Genomic DNA, 20,025 nt, shown 5'->3' on the forward strand with positions numbered 1-20,025 from the left:
TGGCTATTTTTTCGATCGATTAAATCAACAATTGGTATTAGATCCTCACTCATTTGAAGGATTAATCACCTCTTGAGTCGATTCGGGAAGAGTTATATCGATAATCAAGTTTATTCTTGAAACTTAAATTTAACAACACTGTGAAGTTAGTATTTGTCTTTGTTTTTTTGGTTGAAGTAATGTAATTCATTCAAGTTTTAATTTACAGAATAAAAGAAGTTTCTGAAACTTAAATTTGCAACGCGAAAATGAAAATCGCAACACGAAACTAAAATCGCGTTGCGAATTTGGTGTTACGCTTTAGAGTTTCTTCAACAAAAAGACAAAACAAAAAGACAAAACAAAGACAAATACTAATTTCACAGGGTTAAAGACTAAACAGTTTAGCAGTATTGGCAGCAACCAAATGAATTTACTAAGCAATCTCAGTGAAATGGTTAATCTATATATATTGAAATTACCAATAAATTTATCATCAACATAAGAAAAATCTAATAATAATACAAAAATTTCAAAATAAAAATAAGAGATTAAAAAAAATTAACCATCTGTGATTGATTTTCCATTTCTTACTGTGAATAGTTGTGAGGGTTGCTCTGAGAGATAGAGATAGACGGATTTTGTCGGAGATGGGGACGGATGTCGCCGTAGAGAGTGAGAGATGGAGATGTGACTGAGTTCTGATTTAGGGTTTTAGGGTTTTAGGTTAGAGATGATTTACGATAATACTGTTTACATTTGTGTTGCAAAATTAATATTGTGTTTCGCGTAAAAACATTTGGCATTCGCGTTGCGAATTTGACTATCGCGTTGCGAATTTGACTTATGTGTTGCGATTTACAAATTCGCGTTGCAAATTTGACTTTTGTGTTGCGAATTTGACTATCGCGTTACGAATTTGACTTTGCGTTGTGAATTTGACTATCGCGTTGCGAATTTGACTTCTGTGTTACGATTTACAAATTCGTGTTACGATTTACAGATTCACGTTGCGAATTTGAAAAATCACATCGCAAATCGCAATACAAGTTACATATTCGCATTACGAAAATGGAAATTGGGTTGCGAAATTGAAGTTCGCGTTGCGAATTTGAGATCACGTTACGAATTTATTGGTCATTTTGACAAATCTAAAAAAAATTATTAAATTCGTATATTATAAGACATTTTCGATATTCTCATCATCTATAATCTATTTTTTCTCTCGAAACATAAAATGTTCTGTTACCACGTGAGTGATTATCTACTCAACTAAATCCATAAACAAAAAAAGTTGAATAGAAATTGACGTGTGACTTTAGGCCTGAATTTGCCAGACAAAAAGTCAAATCCCTTTCACAACCATCACACCCCTAATCCCGTTTCATTTGAAAAGCAGTCCAAAAATATTTATTAACAATCTATGAGGGGCCTGGCTTGTTAGTGGAGGAAACAAAGATAGGATTCAGAAACACGTAGAACAAAACTTTAATAAAATTAAAGCGAAGGACAGACAATACAAGCCTATTAATTTACTTTCTTGGAATCGGCAAAGAACTGAACAAGGACAATCTATCCGATCTAACCCTGGCCCTGCTCAAGCACAACCGGGATGCTCTGCTCATGCCTGAAAAAATTGTCCGGATCAGCCTTGCTCTTCACTTGCACCAATCTTCGGAAATTCCCCTTGAAGTACCGGTCTCCCCCAAGCACTGGCCTCGGCCAAGCTGCCGCTCTTGTTGCGGTTCATTCCCAAGTCGAGGTCCCTGTAATTCACATATGCTGCCCTTGGAGATGTAGGAACATAAGCACTCATGTAATCATACAGCCCCCTGATCCAATCCATGTGCTTTATCTTGTCCTCGTCACTTCCGTCGTACCATGACGTCACGTACTGGATTTTGAACAAGTTACCTTTCCTGTGAGGGAACGGAATTTCGGATTCCGAAATGTTCGCCATCATTCCTCCGTACGGGTTCCATATCATCAACGGGGAGTCTTCTTTCAACAACCTTTCCCATAGGCCTTCGAGGCCGGTTTCGGGGATCGGTTGTTGCACGAAATCGGATTTGGCTTTGAAGTAGTTCTTGAATAATGACTTTCCTTGTAGTAGTACTTCCGGAGGTGTTTCACTAGGGAAACCGGCTATGTAGAGCACGGATTTTATCCAGCTCGTTTCGATGCAGTCTTTACGCGTCAATCCCAACTCCGGGAAGCTTTCGTTCATTACTCGGAGGAGCGTCTCGGCGTCTCCGAGAAACAGGGCATTGTAGGATGTTGTGATTGTTCTCTCACCTTTCTGGCCTGCTTTTGTCACTTGAATCATGACTCTGATGAAAAGATCTTCAACAAGCTTATCTGCAACTTGTTGCCATCTATAGAGGGTCTTTGTGGCACCTTGTTCCAAGGTTTTGAGCACGGTGAAAACAGTCACGGTTTCCGGAACCGGAACAAGCTTTATCTTCCACGCGAGGATGATCCCAAAGCTTGCTCCTCCGCCTCCTCTGATTGCCCAAAAAAGATCTTCTCCCATCGATGCTCGGTCGAGAACTTTGCCATTAACATCGACGATTCGGGCATCGAGGACATTATCAGCACCGAGACCATACTTCCTCATCATGGAACCGTACGCACCCCCTGTTATGTGTCCACCTATGCCTAAACTTGAACATAGACCAGCAGGGAATCCATGAGTCTTGCTTTTCTCAGAGATCCTATAATAAACTTCACCCACCGTGGCACCAGCCTGCACCCAAGCACTGTTGTCATCGATATTGACATTAACCGATCGGAGCTTCCCGATATCTAACAAGATGAAAGGCGTCTCGATTTCGGATGCATAAGACAAGCCCTCATAGTCATGGCCTCCGCTGCGGAATCTCAGGTGAATTGCAAGCTTTTGTGCACAAATAACAGCGGCTTGGACATGGGACTCGTATAAAGGGACGAAGATGAATTCGGGTTTCGGCACCGCAGGCGACAAGTACCGGAGGTTTTGTGCGGTGGAGTTGAGGAGAGAAGTGAACGAAGAGTTGGTTTGGGAGCAAATAGCAGAGATGGGAATGGGGTGATCAGAATTGGCATCTATGCATTGGATGAAGTTTTGTTGAACAGATGTTGCAGTTGCACAGGAAGCTGCAACAAATAGTAGAACAAGTAGTGGAAGACTTGAAAATGCCATTCTTTTCTCTTCAACTCCTTGTGCTTTTGTGCACTATATGTTCAACTGTAATATGCTAAGCTATTCTTATAGACACCAAAACGTATTATTGAGCTAATCCTAACGTCATGATAGGGTAAAAAGTATGCTCATAAGTGCGTTCTTTTAAGGGTGGATTATAAATTATCACTCAACTTTCTTCTCATTCATATTTTTAACTAATAAAGTTTATAATTTTTAATGTGTTTATTGAACTTTCAATTTATTCTCATTTTGATCACTTTACCGTTGAAATTTATCAATATTGTGAATGAATATTTTTCTTTTAAAAATTCTGAAATGGTCTCAATTTTTTTTCATTTTTTATGAAAAACCTAATAGTTTCAAATTTCCTTTGATTTCTCGCTAACAAAATATGTTCTTTGAAATTTCAGTGGTGTGGAGGTAGAGGAAAGGGAAGCAAGTTGTATATCTTAATCTCACACTGATCGGATGGTTGATACATATCATAGCGGTATAGGGTTTAATGAGTTTTGAGTTTGTAATTGAGTTTTAAAGTGATTTAGGTAAAATTTAAATTGATTCGGTGGTAGAAGACAATAAGATGAGTTTTTTAGTATCTTGAGTACTCGAAAAAAATATCGGAAGATGATAACTGCAACACCGATGTGAGACATAGATGAAATTGTAAAACTTTCATCTTTGGATAAAGGAAATAAAATAAAAGAAAAAGAAAAAATGACGTGGATGACACATAATTTCATGTTAACAAAAAATAGTCAACATCAGTACATGTGGATGTCTTGTCATCATCATGTTTATGATTTAATACGAGCGATCAAAATAGTAGCAAATTGAAATTATAATGAGTAAATTGAACTCTTTTAAGTTTTATTGACCAAATTAAGAGAAAAAAGAAAGTTGAGTGATAAAATTTATAATTTTTCATTCTTTTAAACTATCCAATCATATACTAAGTGGCGTTTGGTTCGCGAAAAATATCAGTACCAAGGGAAATAATCTTTTCAGAATTGCATTCCTACGTTTGGTTCACGGAAGTAGTAGCATTAAACGATGGGATGTCATTATCTCCAATTTCTTAGGTATTAGACAATTTCCACCACTTTAGACAATAATACCTGTAAACTAATAAATTCTTTCTATGATGATCATTTTTTATTTTTATTTTTTGTACTTTACTCAAAATTATAAACAATAATAATATGTAAAGAGTTTAATTTAGTGAAATATTAATAAATTTGAGTATTTAAAATTATTTTATATTTTTAATATTCAATATATTAATTATTTATAATTTTATGAGGCGAAAAATAATATTACTATAAAAATACAATAATATCTAACTTTAAGTTATTAAAAAATAGATCTTATACATTGAAAATAAAATATATGTCCACTCGAGACCATAATATCATTTTTTATATTATATTAATTTTTATATAAATAAATATGATACTTATGGAAATTATTTAAAATATAATTTTGATATACTAATTATATATTAAATGTATTTTTTCTCAAAAGTTAGGTAGTATATCGATTATAACATTTCTATGAATTTTCATTCAAATATTTATAATTTAGTATTAATGTTTAACTTTTTTTTTTAAATATATCACAAAGATAATTAAGAAAAATGTATATTTAAAATAATCTTATAATTCTCTAACAAAACAATGTAATTTTGTATTCGTGCTAATAAATCAAACAATGTAATACATTATTCTCATAGTAATGTAATATTCTAATAATATTATTTTTAAATATAATCTTATATTCTGTCGAGCATACATAATCAACCCCACGCACAATCAAGAGCATTAACCATTTGAGTTTAATTTAGTTTCCAAACTTTTATATATTTTGTTCTGTTTCAGCACTTTCTAAAGCTATTTTATTCTATATAATAATAAAGTTATTTTATTCTCACTTTAGCTGTAGATTCTCTGGGGTCAGCTTCTGCTTGTTTTAAACACCAATTTATATCCTTTTCCTTGTAGTTTCTCCCGACATTTAATAAGGAGTAGGTGATAAATCATTCCTATGATTTGATTTAATTAAAAATAAATAATATATGTCACTTATTTTAAATAGGTGTTGTATTATTCTTTTCCTTTTAGCCTGTTTTATATGTACTATCACAATTGTAATCAACCATTTGGTTGATTTTAGTTGCATAATCAAAAGGAATTGTTTCAATTAAAACAAGGGTAAACTACACGTTTATCATCTAAACTATTTTGTTCCATGTTAAACTTTATTTTTTTTTCAAAATCATGTCTAACATTTAGTTTATGTTTCATTTTGGTATCTCATTAAAAACTTAAGGATGATATCGATGTGTTACCATTAGATAATATCATATCATCATAAAAAAAATATCATATCAGCAGTTCTGTTAATTTTTTTATTGGTGAGATACCAAATTGAAACGTTAGGTATGGTTTTTTAAAGGTGAGATATCAAACTGAAACATAAACTAAACGTTATGTATGATTTTGAAAATAAAATAAAATTTGGGTGCGAAAACAAAACAAAAGTAATATTTTAAATACTAAACATATGGTTTACCCTAAAATAATTTAAAAAAATAGTATATATTAACCTATTTAAGTGTATAGAAATTAGTTCAATTGGAGGATTTCAGTGAAGAAGATGACACTAGAAAATGGTTTATATAGAGTTGGTTCAATGGTTGAATCATGTGTGGTTCGAGTGGGTCAATCGTAGAAATCATTGTACACATTATTGTTAGCTGTTTTTGACGGTTATATTATCTACACTTGAAGATGTATGTCAACTAGAGCAACAAAAACTCATGTTTAGTTTATTGCCTTCCTTTCAAAAAGGATATTTAGTCTCTTCATAAAATGAAAACCAGTCGGTTTGAACAAATTCAATTCAAATATGGTTCTTATAATTGAAGATAATGACTGTATATAGAGTTGTCTTCTCTATTTTTGGAACCTGAGCGAAAACTTAAAGATAAACCATTATATGACGAAACTATATTCTATTGCTTTAAGTAAGTAATTTAATATTACATCAATAAACCATAGAAAAATAATTAAGTTTTGTTAAACATTACTTTCATTGTTTTGTTAGGAAAACACTTTAAATACATCTAATAGAATAAATAAATAAAAATTTGAAAATTAGGAATTTAGAATGTTAAAGTAAAATAATTTAAAAATTATAAATAAAAATTTAATATAAAATAAAATTGGTAGCAACATTTTGTGACCCGAGCCCAACCCAAAAAATTTAGTGGATCAGGTACCTGACCCGAAAAATCGGATATTTTCAATATAAACACCTGTTATTTTTTTAACCAGGTTGGTGGGTCAATGGGATGGGTCAATCGGCTCTGGTATTTTTGAACACCCCTGATTGCAATGCACAAACTACCATTGAAAGAAGATTGTAAGCCTGGGCATTAGAAGCTTAGAAGAATGAGACTCGATATGCTTTTACAAATAAAGGAGGAAGTGATGAAACAATTTGATGCTAGATTTGTACAAGTGGCTAAGTATCTAGAATGGCTGGCCAATGTTGTTTTTGTCTCAAAGAAGAATGGAAAAGTACACATGTGTGTAGATTATCGTGACCTCAATTGTGTTAGTCCAAAGGATAACTTCCCGTTGTCGCACATTGACACATTGATGGACAACACAGAAAAACACTTCTTATTCTCTTTCATGGATAACTATTACAGCTACAATTAGATCAAGATGGCTCATAAAGATATGGAGAAAACTAGTTTTGTAACTGTAACACCCTAGACCAGTACGACACACAGTCAACCGATTAGAATGTCACACGAAACCATCGGATTGACACCACAAAAATTTCTTTACTTGCTAAATCAAAGTAATCATTTGTAATTAGTCATAAAAAGATAAATGAACAATACTTATATAAAATAATTTACATTAGGAGCTCCCAAAATAATGATTCAAAATATACGGAACATCAATTAAAACAAATTATGACTTGAATATATAAAATAGGGTTTATAAATATACATGTCACTAAAGAAGAACTCGAGACGTACTCTGCCCTGAAATCTCGGTTTGGATCTATGCTGAACAAAAGCTCCTCAATAGCTCCACCTGTGAATCTATGTAAGGAAAAAAAATCCAAACGCTGAGCTAACTAGCCTAGTGTCACACTAACAACTAAACCATACTAAAAATGTTCATTACATGCTTAAGCTAACTGATAAATTGTAATAGTGAATATACTTGTATCCTCACTCTCTACGCTATGGTAGACATCATGGTACGACTGAGAGATTTTGCATCTCAGAGCTCACACACCCTTCTAGTATACCGAGGATGAGGCCCGAAATCTTTGTATCAGACACAACACCCTCGACTAATCCACCCCTTGTGAGTGTCAGACCTTGCACCCTAGTTAGTCAGTTTAAAGTGCCTCGCGCACTACATAAAGATATCCATAATGGTTCTATACTTCAACACCCTTAACTTTACTAAAGGAACTAAGGTGTCCTGATCGTTTTTCGAGCATCAAACAAAGGCTAGTTTTATGTCACCCTAATTTATCTTGTTTCTATGTATAATTAAGCATAATTATTATTTCCGTTTGTAATCTTATTTTAGAGTGATTATAGAATTCTTGGGAATCTCTTTGCCCTATTAAAAACCCTTGAAAAATCATACACCAAAATGCAAACTGGTATCGATACTGATCCCTTAGTATCAATATTGATCCTTTAATCTTGATATCTTCCCTTGGGTATCGATAGTCTACTCTACACTCAACTAAAAAGAAAGGGGTATTATTGATACCCTCCGATTAATATCGATACTTCTAAGCTAGGGTACCGATACTAACCAGGATATCGATACCAAATTTTAGTTTGATGTTTTGAAAATAGCCTCAATATCGATACTCCTGAGGGAAATATTTATAGTTTTCCCTGGGTATTGATACACCCTTGAGTACGATACCAAATATGCATTATGAAATCTGATTTTGTACACTAAGTATCGATACTACCTGATGAGTATCGATATTGGTCATTCAGCATTGATACCTCTTGTATGGGTATCGATATTTCCCTCTTGAATCTTAATTATCTTAACCTTAGCTGAAGAACAATATCGGTATTATTTTTACAGTACTAATAACCTTGCTCGATAAGGTCCTATTCAGACACTTAAACTCACTCATATTTCTATTTTTAAGGTTCCCAAGCATTATTAATGTCTTATGTGAGCATAAAGGGTCATAAATAAGGCTTTAAATCATGTATAACACTCAAACATGAAACTTGCCATGAAAATATACTCAATATGCTTCAACCTCAACTCATAAGCTATCTTGCATTTATAAAGACTCGCTAAAGGTATAAAGGAGTTGTGAGTGTGTTAGCTTGTTTCTTTGGCTGCTAGAACTCTCCCCAAATCAACCAATGGTCAACGTTTCTTTACCCCTAGCTTTTGAGTTCTCTCCCACATCCTTCACTAAATAAAGGTAAGAAATGGATTACTAACTCAACTAGAATTTTAGATTGAGGTGAAAGACACTTTCTATAACCTGAATCTTACTAAAAATGGGTTAAAATTCATAAATTCTCGTAAACCTGTCAAAAACTCATTTTGGTTCTACGGCTAAAAAACTTACAATATGGAGCTTAAATTGAAGCTGGTAGAATGGGGATTAATAATCTTACCTTAGTTTAACCAAACTAGACTTACAAAGCTTGAAATCTTCACTTTGGAGAGGAAGAGGAAGAGAAAAGAATGGAGAAGGGTGTTTAGTGAGATAGGGGGATTGGTTCACGTAACATAATATAGAAAAATGGGTTTTCAGATTTTAAAACCATAAAGGCGAAATTTACACTTTTAGTCCCTTTGACTCCAAAATCAACTAAAATTACATATAAACCTTGGGCCTAACTCATGCCCACTCTCAAATTAGTTAAGTCCAACAATTCTTTTGGGTTATTTGGTTTGGTTTATGGGTATCGGGTTGACTCGAATTACTAACACGGGTTTTAGGGCATTACAGTAACGATGTATAGAATTGTTTTCTATAAGTGATGCCATTCAGATGAAGAATTCTGGAGCAACATACCAGAGAGCCATGGTGACTTTGTTCCCTGATACGATGCATAAATAAATAGAAGTTTACATGGATCATGGATGAAATGATCACAAATTCTCAATAAGAAGAGTGACACTTTACAAACCTTAGAAAACTCTTTTAAAGGTTGAGAAAGTTTCAACTGAGAATTAACCCAGTGAAATGCACATTTGGGGTGAATTCAAGAAAATTGTTAGGTTTTATTGTCAGCAAAAAAGGAATTGAGGTAGACCAAGATAAGATTAAAGATATCTAATAACTCTTTATTCCTCGTATGTAGAACGAGGTCCAACGTTTTCTAGGAAGACTGAACTACATCGTTTCGATTTATTTCATAGTTAACCAATAAGTGTGACCCAATTTTTCTTATGCTAAGGAAGCAAAATCATGGTGAATGCGATCCTGAATGCCAAGAAGCCTTTGACAAGTTCAAACAATACTTGTCTAATCTACCTATATTAGTGTCACTCACTATTGGAAGACCTTTGATCTTGTACCTAACAGTATTTGAGAACTCCATGGGGTGTGTGTTGGGGCAACACGATGAGCATGGATATAAAGAGAGAGCAATAAATTACCTCAGTAAGAAGTTCACTGAATGTGAGTCGATGTATTCTTAAAGAAATAGATAGTACATGTTATGCCACACAACATGGTTAACTGCAAAGTTAGACCTTATCAAATATATGATGGAGTCAACGGTATTATATGGACGTATAACTTGATGATAGATCATACTCTCTAAATATAACATCAAGTATGTGATTCAAAAGGCTATTAAAGAAAGTGCAATCATATATTTTATTAGCAACTCAAGCCATAAAAGATTATGAGCCATTGGATTTTTATTTACTCAATGAAGACTTAATGTTCCTAACAACAAGTAATGATGGGTCATCAACGAAAAACACATGGAAAAATAAAGTTTGATGGGGACATCAAATGCTTTCACACATAGTGTAAGGGCAATCCTTATGTCTTCAGAAAGGGGATCATTACCCTTTCACTTCTCAACTTAATTTTGAATGTACTAATAATATGGTCGAGTATGAAACTTGCATCATGTGACTTCGTACAAGCTATCCAATATGAAGTCAAAGAATTAAAAGTTTATATGGATTCAACATTAGTGATTTATCAACTTCATAGAGATTAGGAAATGAAATATGCCAAAATTTTCAAATATCACAAACTTATTCTTGAGTTGGTAAGAGAGTTTGAGAAAATATCATTTAACTATCTCTCACGAGAAGAAAAATAAATAACAGATGCATTGACTAGCATCTATGTTCAAGGAGAACAAGGAAGCTTATGAAATGCCAATCAAAATGAGCATATATGATACTTTGGCTAAATGTTACATTGTTAGAGAATAAGTAAATGGTCGATCGTGGTATCATGACATTTTACAGTACATCAAACACTAGAAGTATCTCGAGTAGAAACTAAAAATTATAAAAAGAACAACCAAAAGAATGGTGATGGGATCTTGGATAAATATGTTCTTTACAAAAGAAGAAGTGGCCAGACATTGTTCATATGTGTGGAAAGTAATGAAGCAAAAAGGATAATTAAAGAAGTCCGTGAAGAAATTTGTGGTGTACATGCAAATGGACTCATAATGTTGAGGCAATCATGAGGCGAATATACTTTTGGGCAACCATGGGTGAAGATTGTGTTGATTATTCTTTAAGATTCCACAAGTATCAAATTTATGTAGATAAAATCCATATTAATGCCTCGCCACTATATGTCATGACTGCTCTATAACCATTTTCAATATAGGGCATGAATGTCATCGGACCGATTATACATAAGGCTTCCAATGACTATAGATTCATTTATTCGTTGACTACTTCACTAAGTGAGTGAAACTTGCTTCATATTCAAATATAACTAGGTCAACAATATGCAAGTTCATAAAGAGAGAGATCATATGTCGATACACTAGTAGAAAAAACCCCTTTAATGACGCGCATTGCGCGTCATCTATGGGTGCAGATGACACACATTTGCCTGTCGTTGAAGCCACCGACATGAATTTAAGATGATGCGCAACTGTGCGTCATAAATTTATGACGCGCATTTATGACACGCATTTATGACGCACATTTATGACGCTCATTGCACGTCATTGAAGCCACCATCATAAATGAAGACGACACACATTCGTGTGTCATAAATTTATGACACGCATGTATGCGTGATTGTATTTCGTAAATTATTGTTATATATATATTGTAGATTGACAAATAATCAAACTAAATCACATTTAATGCCTCATAATACTAAATATATATATCATATTATATATAAGCAATCCATTTGCATACAATATATTCATATTAAGTTACAAACATAATATCCATCACATATGGTTATTTGAAAACAAAAAACCAAGAATGTTCTCAGATTATCACAAGAAGATACTAACAAATTATAAGATCTTAGCACATTAATTTTACTAAAATGGTGCTAAACGATATGTGCATAGATCAACCTGAGCAAGGTCACCAACAGCATAGTCTCGGAACAGCATAGATCAACCTCTGGGTATGTACCAATTAGAGGGAATACAACATTTCCAGCACCACAGCCAACCTGATTACCAAGGTCACATTAGTTCTATAATATATAGAAACCTTACATGAGAATTTAAGAACCTTAGACAAGAAGGGGAACTACTTAACACATACTACAAGGAACAATAAAATCAAGTTCATATAGGTAGCATATATGTTTTCGCCATGACATTAAGTGCAAACACGCTTAGGAACAAAACCTTTAAGATTTCTTGTTTTGCAAGTATGGGTTCGAATTTGATATTTTAATTATTTTGATCAAATCGAAGTACCACAAGGCAACAAGCTAATTAAGTACCTGCTGTAAATCAAGAAGAATCTTCTCCAAATCTCGCACATCATCGTGGCGCTCTTGAATTTCAAACACGGTTCTCATTATCTGCAAACGAACCAAAAATTAATTTACCATAACCAATTTCTTCTAGTCACAGACAATCCCTGTTTGAGATGGTATTAGAAGAGATTACCGAAACCAAGCAGTCAAATAAAAGTTCAATTTAAAAAGCTCTAAAATAGTATATATATATATCCGGCCATTCCAATAAAGTCTACAAAACAAAAGGAAGGGTGTAGGGATGAAAGACAAGTATTATCTACTATTAGTATAAAGGAAGAAATAAAGAAAATTAAGTCAAACATGGCCCCGTCCCTGCTCCTAAATTGCTTTTTTGAATATTCGCTATCTCCAGTTGCAATCAATCTTTCAATTGTCTGCACAATGTTCAACAATCAGACATAGGCTAAATAGGACAGAGAGTCGCTGATAACATAGCAAGGGAAGTATATCTCTTCATCTGGTCTTGTGCCCGTCACTGGGAATCATAATAACCGGTGCAGATTAATATTTAGCTATCATGCACTATTATAGCAACTAATAGTATCAGATGAACATCTTAACCTGTGAAAATATGTCGCTCAACAACCTCCCGATACTCTTTCTGGATTCTCTCCCTAAGAATCTGCAATGGCAGGTACATAGACCCTAGTAAGATTAAGAAAATGAGAGTAAAATACATCTTAAAATATCTAAATCTGACCAACCTGAAACTCATCTAGTTTGTCTTTCAACTTCTTTTTCACGGCACTGCAGCAAAAATATGGAGCACAAATTCAAGTCAGGGGAAAAGTACAAATTATTTACCGAGGAACACAAATTCGCATAGTCTAAAGCCGAAAGGAAAAAAAACAATTACAGCCCTCGAATAAGGAACAAAGAAACTTTTCGAGTGGGTACAAGTAGTGAGGCAATGGACATTGAAACACAAGGTTCCGAGGATGGTACAAATCAGAAAAAGACAATTACTATCAATAACATGAAAAATAGAACGCCTCAAGAGCAAGTAACGACCACTGGGGAGATACATCACATGACTGAACAAATGGAAATAGGAATGAAAAATACCAATAATATTTTGAATGCTCACGGGAGTACCGATCCTGGTCCTCAGGAGACACCAATAATGAAATGATACAATGAAAGCGATCACTTGGGACTGCAGAAGAGTGAAAAATTGTGAATTTGTCAACAATTGCAGAGATCTTACAAGAAATGAAAGACCCAACGTCATAAGTCTCTTATAGAAGAAAGCTACCGTAAGGGCTAGTGAAATATTAAAGAAATTAAACTTTGATGAGCAATTTGAAGTCTCTGCTCAAGGGATGCGTGAATGTATCGTCATGTTATGGAACTCGAATGAAATAAAAGTCAGAATTTGTCAAAATACTGATCAATTTGTTCACTGCGAAGTTCAAGAAGATGATAAAAGTTGAGTAACTACTTTTGCCTATGTTCAACCTCACACAAATAAAAACATGTCGTGGATTATGATGGGAGACTTCAACGACATTGCGTCCATAGAGGAAAGAGAATGATCTAATACATATTACATTGATCGTATAATTCAGTTTAGAGAAAGGTGGAACAGATGGATGCAGGCTGGATAGGTGCTAAATCCACTTGGATTAGACGTGTCCAGGGGAAATTGACTCTTCAAGAGAGACTAGACAGAACACTCCACAATGCTGAAATTTTGGATATTTTTTCGAACATTCATATGGTTAATCTTCCAAGACTCTATTCGGACCACAATCCAATCATGGTAAATACTACTTTAAACATACAAATGGAAAAAAGAGAAACACCCTTTCAGATTTGAGGTACTATGGCTTACCCACTGAAAGTTTTATACTGTTTTTAACAAGGCTTGAAAAAGCAAGAAGGATTCGATTGTGGAAGCTATTGAAGAAACCAGTAAAGAGCTAAGGAATTGGAAGGTCTCAGCTTTTGAAAATATTTTTAGACAGAAACGTCAGTTGTAAAATATATTAAAAGGTATCCAAAGAGTCCTAGATTATATTAACTCCAAGCGTTTACAAGATCTTGTGAATCATTTAAATGAAGAGTACCAAAAAAACTCAACCAGGAAGAGATACTTTGGCTCCATAAATGAAATATCTATGTAGACACCCGTTTTGTCCGGGCAATTTTAAATTCACTTGAAGATGATCAAGAATTTATTTGGAGATTTTGTGCTCGGTGACGAACTGATTCAAGTGATAAATCGTGGAAGCTTGCATTTGGGTTAATATGAAATCGAGAAGCTTTAGGTGCTGAATTGGATTGTAATCATATTTATTTCAGTTTGGAATTCAAGAGATAAATTGAAAAAAAGCAATCGATAAAGCAAAGCGATAGAAATACGAAGACTATTGAGGTACCTTCGAAGCAGTCCAGTGGGCAGTGTACGTCATCCATATTGATTGTCAATTTTGAACATGTTCCAAGCATCGTCGGTTTCTGAAGTATTCTTAACAATTATTCTATTATCTCTTATCTTTCCAACTCACTTTTAACCGTATCAATCCGATATTTGGAGCTCGAGATATGGCTAAATTAATGAAGACAGTGCAGGCTGAAAATTGTCCAGTGGACAGATCACGACATTCAGATGTATCGCCAATTTTGAACGTGTTACAAGTATATTTGGACGATTAAGTCTTCTTAACAATTATTCCATTATCTCTTAGCTTTCCAACGCACTTTGAATCGCTTCAATCCGATATTGGTAACTCGAGATATGCTCAGATAGATGAAGACTGTGCAGGCTGGAAAATCAATACGGGAATTACGAATTCCATTCAATAAACCGTTGTTTTTCCTTGAAACCGACTCACGTTGGGACAACTTATTGAAACCATTGGGAGACATAGACAGCTGACAATTCATTCAAACCAGCTGGAATTACACTAGGAAACATCCACTCACAAGCCCATGATGAATAAACAAGAGGAGACCACGTTGGAGAAGCTGGAATTGCACAATGCCAACAGCCCTTGTTTTGTGAGTGGTTTACCCACTCACTCAAGAGGGGGATGCATGTGGGGGGATGATATAGACGCACAGCACATCAACAAAAGTGGGGGGGGGGCAGATATTAAATCAGCTATTAACGAAAATAGGGGGATTTTCTCGGAGAATGAGCTAAGAGAATTCACAAGAGAAAGGAGGCAACCATTTCAAAGAGGGGACGACCAGCCCTTGCTTTGGGACGACCAGCCCTTGCTTTGGGAAGAATCTGGCCACTCACTCGAGCTGGAGAGAAGGGCATACACGTCTAGTTGCTGCTGGAGATCCTACACAGAATTGGAACGGGGAAGCTTTCGGGTTTCAACGAAAAAAAACAGTATGTAAAGGGACTTTCATCTCCCATTTTTTATCATTCGAAAGAAGTAATTTTCGGGTGTCCATTCCCGATTTTGTTGAGTATTCATGAGCGATATAATCAAATGTAATTCGGGAATGAAAGAAAGCAATTGAAAAGGCGAATGATAATTTCACAAGGTATATATTATTATTCGTTTTCGATTCTCATGCTTGTAGTGTGTTCTTGTCTCTACCTTGTTTATGTTTCAATCTTAAATTAATGCTCATCACGTTTTAATCCATATTTAAGTTTTTATGTGTATGCATGTATGGTTAGGTAGAGTTCATTTCGATTTTAGCACTTGGAATGTGATTATTTGTGTTCTATGATTTAACTTTTGTTTAATCTGTGATCTTAGTCTTAGATTTATCTACTTATTAATTTCAATCATTATGTTGTTCTTTCTTGTATATATGATTTCATGATAATGTGCATGTAAATATGAATATGGTAGGTTAGTAATTTCAAGTATTAAGATTTTAAAAATTCCTTTGTAAAATGTATAGCCATAGGTGTATGCACATGTTTTATTTTAGACTTTGATATTTATTCGAATATGTGGCATTATATAAATTAATTTTACATGACATCCTATTGCATAATATGTATGATATCCTCACGTGCATAACTCGACATTATTACATAATCGGATTAAGGGTAATACCCTTTTAATTTAAAACTGCCAGAATAGCTTTTCTTAACTCACAGGGAAGTTATTCTTAACGGTTTTAAATTACAAGTGTATCCCGTCATTGTCACCAAAAATGGATTCTTCACTTTAAATTTGGCAGTGAAAGAAAAAGAAATGTTCGGCTATTTAAATTTGTTGAGAAAAGGTCGTTAGAACTGACCTAAAGATCTGGTCTCAATATATTTAAATAATTGAATGTTCTTTATCTTTCTAATGGCTTGGTAATTTTAATATAACTTATTTCATTGTTTTGAATGTTACAAATTTGCATTTTGTTGTTTTAAGGGATCATAAATCAAACTAACTCTGAACTTGTGAAATTCGTTGCAAAGAAATTAATTAATCGACTAGGTACCGATTTAGGGCGTTGTGGGGGTGCTAATCCTTCCCCACGCGTAACCGACTCCCGAACTTGGATTTTGATAACGCAGACCTCTACTTGTCGTTTTAATTAAAATTAATTTTTATTTAAAATGACAAAATGTTTTTGGGTGCCCAATCACACCCTAATCAAAGATTGGTGGCGACTCCTCGAACCTTATTATTTTACCGTAACGGAATTTCCAATTTTTCGAAACGAGAGGTTTTCTAAAATTGCATCGTTTTTAATTAAAATTCAATTGAAAAGAGAATAATTAAAAATGACGCGATTTCCAAAATCTCTCCCCCACTTGTTAAAAATCGTTTCGACAGCTTGGCGACTCCGCTGGGGACTTTTTAGAGAGTCAGGCCTATAGTCGATTAATTAATTGTCTTTGCAAACGAAAGTTGTAAGTTCACTTTAATTTGATTTTGATCCCTGATTTGTTTTAAATTGTTGTTTGCATCTTAATTTGCGTTTTAATTATAAATAAATAGTTGTACTAACGTGTGATCTACATGTTTCAGTTTTCTGACCTTCACTTTGTTGTGATTCTTTGATCGAGGCAAAGGATTATGAGTTTCCCCATTGTTGCTATAACTTTTTCTAGAGCCTTCTAATTGTGCTCTGTCCGTTAAGTAGGGGTGAAAGCTACGCTTACGTGAGAAAAATTATTTTTCTCCGCACGGGCTTTAGCTAGTAACCTCTGGGGTACATGCTTTATGTCTACGAGAAAACATTGAGTTTTCTCGCATGGATATAGGGAAATGTATCCTCTCGGATTGAACTTGATTTGTTTTAAGCCTATAATGGGTGAGAATCGAGGGTCTGGCAAGCCCAAGGGGGCACCAGCAAAGGACAATTCGAGGACCCTTTTAGAAATACTGAAACTCTGCCCATCTTATGTTGAATTTCTGTCTGCAGACACGAAGGGGAAACTCATTCTAACCTTTTCCTCGAATTTATTTTTGCAATAAGTATGAGAACTAGAAAAGCATGCGGTTAGGTTTTATATTTTCGCACAAACATGTGAATTAGATACCATGCGGTTAGGATCTTTTATGAATGACAAAACATGTGGGTAGATATCATGTCGGGTAGGATCTACTAAAGCATGATTGGGTAGCCAGCATGTGAGGGTAGGTTTTATGTGATGTTTACGGTATCCACTATCTTGTTGTTTATCTTATATGTACTAACCCGTTTTCGTTCTATGTCTATTTTATTGTGATTTTATTGCATTTGCATCCTCATGTCATCGAGGGGTGTTAATTCACAAGTGATTGACTAACAAGAAGGCTGACCATATTGAGGCAAGAAATTCTCCACTATGTAGTCAAAACCAGGAGATCCAGAGATGTTCAAACGATCCATGAAGGACACCCGATGAACGAAGAGATCTGAAGCTGATTGAAGAATTCCTTTAAAGCTGCAAAGGCCAAGATGTTGACTCAAGGGATAGATACAGTCATACCAAGGACGAGAAGACCCTTCATAACGACATGAAGACCACTTCACATTGGAGGTGAGAATGGAGATTTCAAGATTCAATTCGACGACATCAAAGGTGATGAAATACGCCAACAACTTTGGAGGTGCGATACCAGATCCCATGAAGAGTACGACTCAAGGAAATGAAGAGATGAAAAATTGCAGTTGTATTTTGACTACATGGTGTACTTACGAAATTCTTGTTGTCTAAGTGAACGGTTGTTCTTAAGTGGTCACTTTTGGGATTAACACCTCGTGCATTTGCATTTGCATTTTGCATTTTCGCATTGCATGTATTAATTTAAGCATTTTTACATGCATCAATCATGAAAATATGAGAGTAACTCGTGAATGATGATGTGGCAGAAGCTCTGAAAGCAAATTGAAGTTACCCCGAGACGTGTTTCTGGAAAGATAGAGAGCAATGAATGAGATATTAGAGCGAGTTAGTAGGATCGAGAGAATTCAAGAACGGCTCGTAAAGACCCAACAAGAAATGATTGATGAAGTAAAGAAGTTCCAAGTTGAATCTAGGGAACAAATGTCCAAGTTGACGAGCATGATGATTACAGTGATATATGGGGAGAAATCATCAGATGACCCTGTTACACAAGAAAAGATGAAGACTTCGGGTGAGAATCTGAAGGTTAGCGCTGCAGCCAATGTGATGATAGCAAATGATCAAGAACCTGTTAGGGGATGTGGTAATTCAAGTCAACTCCAAAAATCAAGTAAGATTCCAGAAGATGCTACGGAGATCATACTGGGAAAAGCAGAAGTTAAGGGTGAAACTTCTAATACGAAAGTGGAGCCGGACTCAAAGAAGAGAGGCATAGAGGATGTTCAAATGCCAGTGAAGAAGGCCAAAAAGAATAGAAAGAAGAAGAAGGGGATGTCTCTGATTTCGATTCCGATCTCATATTCAGACTTGTTACCTTTTCTTTTGAAAGTGGGCTCCTAAAGCCTTTTCCTCCGAGGTATAATACTTATTTGCGTCCAGACTGGCGGAGTGTCAAAAGATCATGCGGTTATCATTCTCAAGAGTTTAGTCACTCTACAGAAGATTGTACGATCCTGAGATATAAAGTTCAAAACTTCATCACGGAAGGGTTGTTATGCTTTGAAAATGGAAAACCTAAGCTCCCCGGAAGCTCAAAACTTGTCAATAAAGGGAGATATGCAAATCAATGTCTCTCCCAATATGTTGGTCAAACGTTAAACCTTCAAAGTGACCGTTCCAGTGGTCAGTCACAGGGTCTTCAATATGATCATAATAACGGCAAGGAGAAAGTAGGGTCAAAAGAGCTTTCATATAGCCAGATATATCCCAAGTTACTCCAAGCCCAGCTGATTGCTCCACGTCTGGCCAAGCCTTTGTTGCCCCCTTATCCGAGTTGGTATAATGAGAAAGTTTCCTGTGAATATCATGCGGGAGCCCGAGGACACTCCATCGATAATTGTAGCAACTTCAAACGACAAGTCCGAGATCTTTTGGCTCAAGGAGTTATAGAGGTGGATGCTAAACAGCTGAAAGTCAATCCCCAGAATAGAGTTGACGGGGTCAAAACGAGTGAAGTACACACGGAAGAGAGTGTTGAAAAAGAGAAGAGCGAAGTCAAGGAAATCGAGGTATGTGAAGCAGAGATAAATTACCCAACTCTTGAGACCTCTCTGACACTAAAAAAGAAGATAGAAGTGGGAAGTGACAAGATAAAAGTCAAAGGAGAGGTAGTCCGAGACTGGCCGCAGAAGATGTCTTGGGAAAATACGACCCTCAAGGTTTTTCAAGTGCCCATTTCTGACTTGCTATCCCCTTTAATCAAGAATCAATACCTCACTCCAAGGCCATTAAGAATGAAGACTAGCCCATCCGCTTATGGCTATGACCCGAATAGTGCTTGCGATTTTCATCTAGGGGCATTGGG

General features: G+C 35.1%; 1 pseudogene; it reads right to left on the reverse strand.

Annotated features, from left to right (window-relative positions):
- Nucleotides 1-1,398: 1,398 nt before the first annotated feature.
- On the reverse strand, nucleotides 1,399-3,183 carry LOC120202324 (annotated as a pseudogene).
- Between the last annotated feature and the right edge of the window lie 16,842 nt (nucleotides 3,184-20,025).

This window comes from Hibiscus syriacus, unplaced genomic scaffold (assembly GCF_006381635.1).
Source record: "Hibiscus syriacus cultivar Baekdansim isolate YM2019G1 unplaced genomic scaffold, ASM638163v2 tig00008610_pilon, whole genome shotgun sequence".
Taxonomy (NCBI): domain Eukaryota; kingdom Viridiplantae; phylum Streptophyta; class Magnoliopsida; order Malvales; family Malvaceae; genus Hibiscus; species Hibiscus syriacus.